The sequence below is a fragment of the Protomyctophum parallelum genome, assembly GCF_964188405.1.
Source record: "Protomyctophum parallelum genome assembly, chromosome: 2".
Classification (NCBI taxonomy): Eukaryota; Metazoa; Chordata; class Actinopteri; order Myctophiformes; family Myctophidae; genus Protomyctophum; species Protomyctophum parallelum.
The window spans coordinates 38,523,685-38,532,398 of record NC_139699.1 but is presented as its reverse complement, the minus strand read 5'-3'; the positions used below and the strand labels follow the sequence as shown (position 1 = coordinate 38,532,398).

At 40.2% G+C, this 8,714-nt stretch overlaps 1 protein-coding gene across 9 annotated transcripts in view; it reads left to right on the top strand.

Moving 5' to 3' along the window:
* Positions 1-2,690: 2,690 nt before the first annotated feature.
* sox6 (SRY-box transcription factor 6) overlaps positions 2,691-8,714 on the top strand; it is a 174,884-nt gene continuing 168,860 nt past the window's right edge. For 6 of the 9 annotated variants that reach the window (XM_083759973.1, XM_083759976.1, XM_083759972.1 and 3 more), the window contains exons 1-2: positions 4,358-4,702; positions 7,137-7,242. The gene's annotated coding sequence lies outside the window, so the exon portion shown is untranslated. Of the gene's footprint in view, positions 2,721-4,357; positions 4,703-5,702; positions 5,765-6,921; positions 6,955-7,136; positions 7,243-8,714 lie in introns of those variants that run through there. The other 3 variants (XM_083759969.1, XM_083759971.1, XM_083759970.1) reach the window with 3 other exon arrangements.

Here is an 8,714-nt window from a genome sequence, read left to right as displayed (position 1 = left end):
TCCCACTCTTTAGGAAATTGATCTCTAGGTCAGGAAGGATACCAATACAGTCAGGGGAGAGAATTCATACAGGATACATGATGAACAAGTGAAATTCGAAGTGTTGAAACAAACAAAAATGAGCTGACAAACTATAGGAATGGTACATTATCAATTCAATTCGTAAGCTGATAAATGATCTTTGTGAAGTTGTCTCTCCTGTTGAGTGCATAAAATCAGTATTCTGTTTACTAAAGACCTGGAGGGATGGGGTGACCTGACCCGTTACTGAACACTCACTCACTCACTCACTCACTCTGTAACAATGGTTGCTATAAGAATAGAGCTTTAACTTATAACAATAAACATTTATTTTATTTTATTGTTGGACAGGTCACGACACCATATATGGCCGTCAGTCCATCACGCCTCGTGACACGCTCCATATATGGCCGTCTCATACATGAAAATACGACACTGACCTCATCAAACCCTGGATAGCCATACATGGAGAAGACTGGATCACCTAGATCTGCATACAGGAGCCGGCCAGCAACTCTACATCTGACCTCAAACCTCAAACCCTAGCTGCTAAAGAAACTTCGGCAGATGATAGATTTCTTTATTGAGAAATCTGACAACGTATTTGATCTTCATCAGGTCAGTATACAGAATTAATTCCATATGTTGATCTAACCCCCCCACCCCCCATGCCATAGTGCCAGCGCTCGCCCAGCAGTCTGTCGTCACCCAGGCGGATGGGTGCACGCCTCTCGCCCTCAGGGTGTCTTACTGGTTATACTCCTCTACATTTCAAAGACATATATTGTATACTTTTGACTCCACTACATTTCTACGAAGGGAAATGGTGCATTATGAATTAACCACTTATTAAGCTCTATTTCAAATGTTGTGAAAATAACAGATCAGAAGCTCACACTGTATTGCATTGTGACACATTGTGAGCTTGTTAATCTGCTATTTTTGTTATTGATATTTCTTTGTAATTTGTAATGCTTTTCCAAGAAAAAGTACAAATTTGACAGCAATGGACACTTATAATGGAGTAATATTTCACTATGAGTATCTATACTTCGACTCAAGTCCTGTAGTTGCAGTACATTGTCCACCACTGTTTGCAGCCCTGTAGCTCAAAATGCACAGCGTATAGCCTAATTATTATGCTGTTTATGTGTATATGGTATAATTCAACCATGCATAGATGCTGTGACTGTGTGTGCTACCAAGCTACACAGTACACACACAGTCTGTCAGATGCCTCAGTCAGTGCAAACATTGGCATGTACAGAAGTTTAACCTGAATAGCTGCATTGTATTTACCTGTATTTTCATTTAAGGATCAAATGAATAGGCTATGTATTAGGCAGTGACACTCATCTGAAAATATTTTATGCCAGGGAACCTTACAAGATTTGTGGTGTTTTAAGGATTTAAGGACCCCTGGAACCACCCCCGCAAGGACTTTGAGAACTAGTGGCATATACAACTGCATGTGGTCTTCTCTGTGTTACATTATATCAAGTTGTGTACTGTTTTTGTGCTAAAAGGAAACTGCCATTAGAGAACATCATTGGGAATCTGTGTGCCTTATTAATTGAGACTCAGAGCCAGTATACTACAACTGCATGTGGGTCAGAAATAGGTTACTTGGTAATTGCTATAGAATGCAGGTCTCTAAACAGTCTATAGGCCTTTACAGTTAACAAAAAGTAGGCCTATGCACGCACGCACACACACACGCACACACACACACACCCACACACACACACACACACACACACATGCACATGCACGCACACACGCGCACGCACGCACGCACACACACACACACACACACACACACACACACACACACACACACACACACACACACACACACACACACACACACACACACACACACACCCCCCAACACACTGCTACAGTTCCTAATTTGTCCACATAATGGTAAAAACGGGAGGAACTTCCCATAGTCTCCAAAAGGTGGCGTGTGAGACACATGAAACTGACACAGTAGCCTTACTGTAGTCTACTGTTGTTTCCACTGCGCAGGTAAAAGAAAACTCCGCTATAGGGAAGAGTAGGCAATTTTATGTCTATCCAAAATACACCATCTGAAGTCTGATCTTTTTCAGATTTATTGTTGATTCCAAAAGAACAGTAATGAACGTCAATATTAATTTGACATGTTTCCATTGATAACAATACAGAGCGTATAGGCCTACCTTCATTTTGAAGTTGTTTAATCTTTGGTGGGACTCGCTCAACTCAAAAGTATTCTCAGCTACGGACGGACTTTCATGGAGAAAGGTAAACGTTTCTTTCTTTCTTTCTTTCTTTCTTTCTTTCTTTCTTTCTTTCTTTCTTTCTTTCTTTCTTTCTTTCAATTCTTAAATCAATTTTAACTATACACACAGCCCTGTTTTCCCTATATGAACAAAATGTTGGAGATTAATCATCATTAGATCTTAACAAAATAAACGAGTAGTACTGAGTAGCTATAGTTTACAAAACAAATATGCGACAATGTGAAGTGAAACAGGAGCAGATCTGATGCTGTGAGTGATGTGGATGAGTTTCTCTTGCCCCCACTCTCTTCACTTTCCTTCTCTCTATCTCTCCCTCTCTCTCTCTCTCTCTGCTTCTCCTCCCCTCTTTAGCCCTATGTGTGACTCTTCAGTTAACAAACAGAATTTTGTACCGCTGTCTGCACTTTCTTTGTAAGTAAGCATTCTATTATCTACATTTCTCATCAATGATGTGTTTTTATATATGCATTGGCATATAGCATGCTGAGAATTATGTTCTTTGTGGTATGATTAGGCTTGACCAGTTCTGATTATCATAAAATGCTGTTGTTTATTTATGCAATACCATTGCACATTGCATTGTCAAACGTATAGGATCTATTCAATTGTTTTGGCTGAATTGACAATTGCCATTTGTATGTCTAAGTCAAAATTTCTCGTAATTCAGAGCAGGCTATACTGCCTCTTATGTCACCTGTGGACAATTAAAGATACTTGTGTGAACCGTTAGCTTTATGACAACTTGACAAGAGCATTTCCCAAGCATTCAAACATTACAATGTAGCTATGTTCGCAATAGATTATTTTTTATTTACATAATACAAATTATGGGTTTTCTTAACTCAACCTATTTGTGTCCATTTAGTGTGGAAATAATTATATATGTAGCATACGGTCAAACCTCAAATTACACAGATGATTTTAATCAAGCACTAGCCTAATCAATATGGCTATTGTGTTTTTTTTTGTTGGGGATATGAATTAAACTATTGATTATCACAAAATCATTGGCCTGTCTTGTAAACATAGGCCTATTTTATTTCCTAAACTTCTTGTTTTATATTATTTATGCTCGTTTAATGCAATATTTCCTCTTGCTAGTATTTGTGAAAGGGTTGCGCTATTATTTTTAATGAAGGCTAAAAGCAAATCGTTGAGCGTTATTTTCAGATCTTAACAATAAATGCCTTTAAATTCAACACATTTGAGGTATATTTTCAAGACCGAGTTTGAGGGAAAGTTTTCACACCTCAGGTTAAATGAGGCTCCTCCAGGAGCCATCATTTTACTCCGTATTACATGTCACACTGACACACTCACAACCTAAAGTGTGATAAAAAGCTATAAAATAATATACAAATATATAGATATTAGATTTTAGCCGTTTCCCCTATAAAGCCTAAACACATTGGTGTTTTGGATGTTTCAACTGACCCTCATGGTCTCAAATTATCAGAGGATATAATCGTTTTGGAGCTTCTAGCGTATTGCTTTTATATAGTTTTATTTAAATTTATATTTTGCCTAACATTTGCGGGTAATTGAAGTCCTAAAGGTCTGCTGCTATTCAACAGGGAAAGTTCGCGACAGTCAGAAATAAAGGCTTTGCAAATTGCATTGCATCTCAGAAAGATCGCCGCAAAGTTTTTAATCGCTGTGTGTGCCACACAGTGTGTGGGCTACGTCCGATATTCATCTAAGTAAGTCCATTCTACTGACTAAATTGTGCGCGTAACAAACAGCGTCTGAACTCAACTCATCTCATCACAGATCTCTCTCTCTCTCTCTCTCTCTCTCTCTCTCTCTCTCTCTCTCTCTCTCCCTCTCCCTCTCCCTCTCCCTCTCCCTCTCTCTCTCTCTCTCTCTCTCCCCCTCTCTCTCTCTCTCTCTCTCTCTCTCTCTCTCTCTCTCTCTCTCTCTCTCTCTCTCTCTCTCTCTCTCTCTCTCTCTCTCTCTATCTCCTGTCTGGGAGGGAGGGGGGAGTCCTGCCTCTGCCTTCCTCAGATCAATGCCCTGGCCACTCACTTTCTGATGTTGCACGACGGGAAATGCTTTGAATACTTGCGACATGGCTGCTCGCATTGATTGCCAAGATTGACAGCTCCAACCATCGTCTTCTCTTGTCTCAGAGAAAGTGGGGGGGAAAGAATAGAACAGATAACAACAACAGATAGATACTTAAATACTTTGCATGCAGTCTTGACAGCAGAACTTCATTGACAGAACAGAACGGGACGGGATCCCCTCATATGGCCCGTGTGGAAACAGACTTTAGTTTTCGCTCAACAGATAGCCCAGTGATTTGTACAAAGTAGCCCCGTCTAGCCGACACGCACAGGATAGCCTATACTGCGAGGACGTGCATTATTCCGTCCAAGACTCACCTCATCAAGGTAATACAATGCTATTTCTATTTAGTTTATGATTGTGGATATGTTTCGCAAACGGCGTTATTAACCATCGTCGATCTAAGCTTTTACGTTATGTCAATGCAATGCATCTGTGATGGCGCGCGAATTCTGCGTGTTATTGGAAAAGTTAAAGGGTAGTTTTACCACTCTTGTCTCTTTCGGACCACTTTTTACAACAGATTAAAAAAGTGTTATTTAGTGCGTCGTTCTCACGAGGATCAGAGTAGACGCAACACGCGAGCTGCGCGTTCGAAGTGGATGAGCACTTTCGCGTCTCCGGATCAGTAGCCAGGCTATTATAAGAAGAAGCTCTTTTCTTCTATTCCAACAACAATCATAAATAACTAAAATATACTAGTAATCATAATCAGTATGTTGACAACCAGTTGTTTATTGCAGTTCATAATGCTGCGTGCGGACTTACTACAAACAACAACATGTCTAAAAGCTTTCAAACTCAGAGAGGGGGGGGGGGCAGCCTAGATACGTTTGAAGTCACAGGCTGTTTGTGTTGACCGTAATGTCGCGGTGTGATATTGAACTTGATTTGTTCTGTTACATGTTCGCTGCCTCGGTGTTTGCGTTCATAATAATATAGCAAATAACTTTATTCTCTAGCCTAGGTGGCAGTTTCACGTTTGTCCACACAGCGGTACCCTTCATTGACAATGACGTGCGCTGTTTCCCCTCTCCCGGATGTCTCTGGATGGGAGCTTTACAAGTTTCTTTGAATCTTTCCTTATGTCTCATTCTATCCGTCCCTTTAAAGTTCTGCTCCTCTCCTGTTTGTGAAACTTCAGATTGGTTGCGGCTTCACATGAATGTGAAGTCGAGTTGTCCCCGTTAGGGCTGGGAATGTTGGAGTGTGCAGTAACTTTCTCTCGAGGTCAGGGGAATTGACCTTTAAAGAATGCACACGCCATAAATTTAATTCAACAACTCAACAACAGCCTTGTCTATTTAGAGACAATACACTTGAACAGTTTGGCTTCCATTCTGCTCACATCTCTCTGACCATTGCTGCTCATAAGGCACATACAGTAAGTTGCAGTTGAATTAATACATGTATACTAGCTCAGGATTAATTGTTGTCTTGCTTCCGCGTAGTTTTATAGACCCATCTACGCAACGCATATGCTTTGACTTCTTTGAGTTTGAAGTTAATGCAACAATTATGCTTTAGGCCTGAATAGCCTATATACCTTCAAAATAGTTTTGGAATTGGGAATTATGGTAAAACTTATATATTTGCACATATTAACCTAAGAACATGTTTATGTTCGTCAAGTAAAAATGCATATAGGCTTCACTAAATGGAAAATAATTTAGCGTGTATAGATAGATACTAGAGAAATATGATTGGGAATCGGGAGCACGAATGGAATGCAGCCTGAATGAAGATATGTGCACTGCTGTACGAAGTAAGTAAGCGTAGGTTACTGCGTATATTTCACAAAATCAGACCGGGTTCGAGATAAAATTAAGAATGAAGAATTGAATCAGCTTTGGGAGTTTTCTAAAACTTGACTCCCTTTGCAGAGGGTCAGTGCATGCACAACGCAGGGCAGGCAAAATATATAGTCATTTCCGTGTTTTCCGCGTGTCCGTAAAAGTCCTATGTTTACTAGGCTAATACATTCTTAACTGATCGAGGCAGAGTGAAAAACAATCCCCCCGTCTCGTTGTAAAGTTGATATCGTAATGGTATTTTGTTTTGAACAGTTGCTGTTAGGCTGCGAGTGCGAGTTCCCTCATAAGGTAAGGTGGCACTGGAGACCATTGGAAGCCTAAATGGCACATTTATAATTAGACTGACTGCCCATTCAGCACATTGTCCTGATTGCTAGACAGACAGGGACACTCGGCTCTGTCTGAGCCGTGCCCGTGTGTGTGTGTGTGTGTGTGGGGGGGGGGGGTCTGGGAGGTCTCTGTCAGCCATGCCCATGCAGCGTGCCGCTCTGAGCCGCTCACGCTCACCAAGGAACACCGGCGCCGCACACACTGCACTTGGCTGCTATTCAGACTGCAGGCTGCTATATTTTCAATTATAGAGAAATATCCGTTAATAATTTTCATTATTCATATAGGGTCGCCTTCGCTCCTCTTCAAAAGTCTTCAACGTCAACGTGCTCTTTAAGCATTGAACACACTGAAGGCCTATTTTAATTTGTATGCAGGTGCCAATTAGGACCGGCTTTAATTGTTTTCATTATTTTGGTAATTAGGCTACACGGGTCAGTTATTTCGCATTTATTTTAACAGAAACAATTAAAACAAAATACAAATGCATGATGGGTGGTTAATTATTTAACACTATGGTTGTTTATCATATTCATGTCGTCCTCATTTTAACCACTTTAATAAATGTAAGTTACACTGGCCTTACATGATTCCTTTTATATCTTGTATTTTTAAGGACTATCTACGAGTGGAACTCGGGGTGACTTATGGTTTGGCAAGACTGAAGTGGTCAACATTTCCGAGCTGGAACCGGCATAAGATAGAGAGACTCACTGACGCATGTAAGTTCAGAGATTTTAAGAGTGCATTTTGGCATGGGGGAAAAAGCATGCTCTGACACCTGCGCGCTTCCTCTGTAGAGACCAGCACTGTGTGCAAGATCAATGTCTCCTGTGTTGCAACATAAATTGTTATCTCTGGTAATAAACATTGTGAATGTTGAGCTTTATTAATTGTTTGAGAATGAATAGAAATCCAATTCATTAGTCTATCATTGCAATAGCTCAATATCTCTGAATACATTGGAATGGAATGTATTTTACAGATAAGCTAGATCATTTATAGGTAGGATTTGTTTAAGCTTAATCAACTCATCTGCCTTACAAAAACATTGCCTTACTTATAGCAATTAGTAAGTGGAACAAGGATAATGATATATTAGGAGACATTGGATTCTTTCCTACACAGGTTTTTATTTGTGGCACCTGTTGTAATTCTGGAGAATGAGGAATTAGAATAGTGAAATGCCATTAAAATAGACTAATTGAATGGAAGATAAAGGCTTCTGCTTCAGCCTTGTAGCTCCACGATACTACAAAAGTCTGTTTTATTCACGCTTATACTTCAGCCTGGAAAATTCATCTTTGAACCATGAAATGCAGCAAATGGACATTTTGTTTTGTGTTAGTTCAATTTTTATGGCTCTGCTCTTGTAACAGCTTTATCCGTGGCTTATAAGCTTGCCTTAAGAATTCTATCAGAACCATCTTTTGCTAAGCAGATCTTGCATTTATAGATGGAACAACTCAGCAACACACAGCGCAAATGATTGTGATGCATTGTAGTAGCTTATACTGTAGAATAAAATGAAAACGGTAATCATACCTGTTCAGTAGTTATATTTGATAGTTCATACAATTTATATTAAAAATTGCACATATAATATGTGTGAGAACTCAGATAATGTTTTGTATTTTATTTACCAGGTGTTTGTAACTGCCATTGCTTTTATTGCTGTGCTGTGTGTGTGTGTGTGTGTGTGTGTGTGTGTGTGTGTGTGTGTGTGTGTGTGTGTGTGTGTGTGTGTGTGTGTGTGTGTGTGTGTGTGTGTGTGTGTGTGTGTGTGTGTGTGTGTGTGTGTGTGTGTGTGTGTGTGTGTGTGTGCGTGCGTGCGTGCGTGCGTGCGTGCGTGCGTGCGCGTGCGCGCGCGCGTGCATGCATGCGTGGGCGAGTGGGCATGCGTGCATGGCTGCACGTGTGCGTGCGTGCACTTTCATTTACGGTACCTTTCATGTCCCAGATATTTTGCAAAAAACTCTGCTCCTTCTTGAAATTGGTAACATTATTTAAATTTAAATATCAAAAGAGTATGTCTTGATTATATTGGATCACAAAGGTCATACCTATATTGTGGCAACGAGCGAGCAGATAGCACAGTAAAATCCAGAGTGTTAATGTAAGGGTCCATTTGGTTCCGTTTTGTGCACTCTCAAAGTTAAATGAACACTGCCACTGATGATTTTACTGTGTAGAG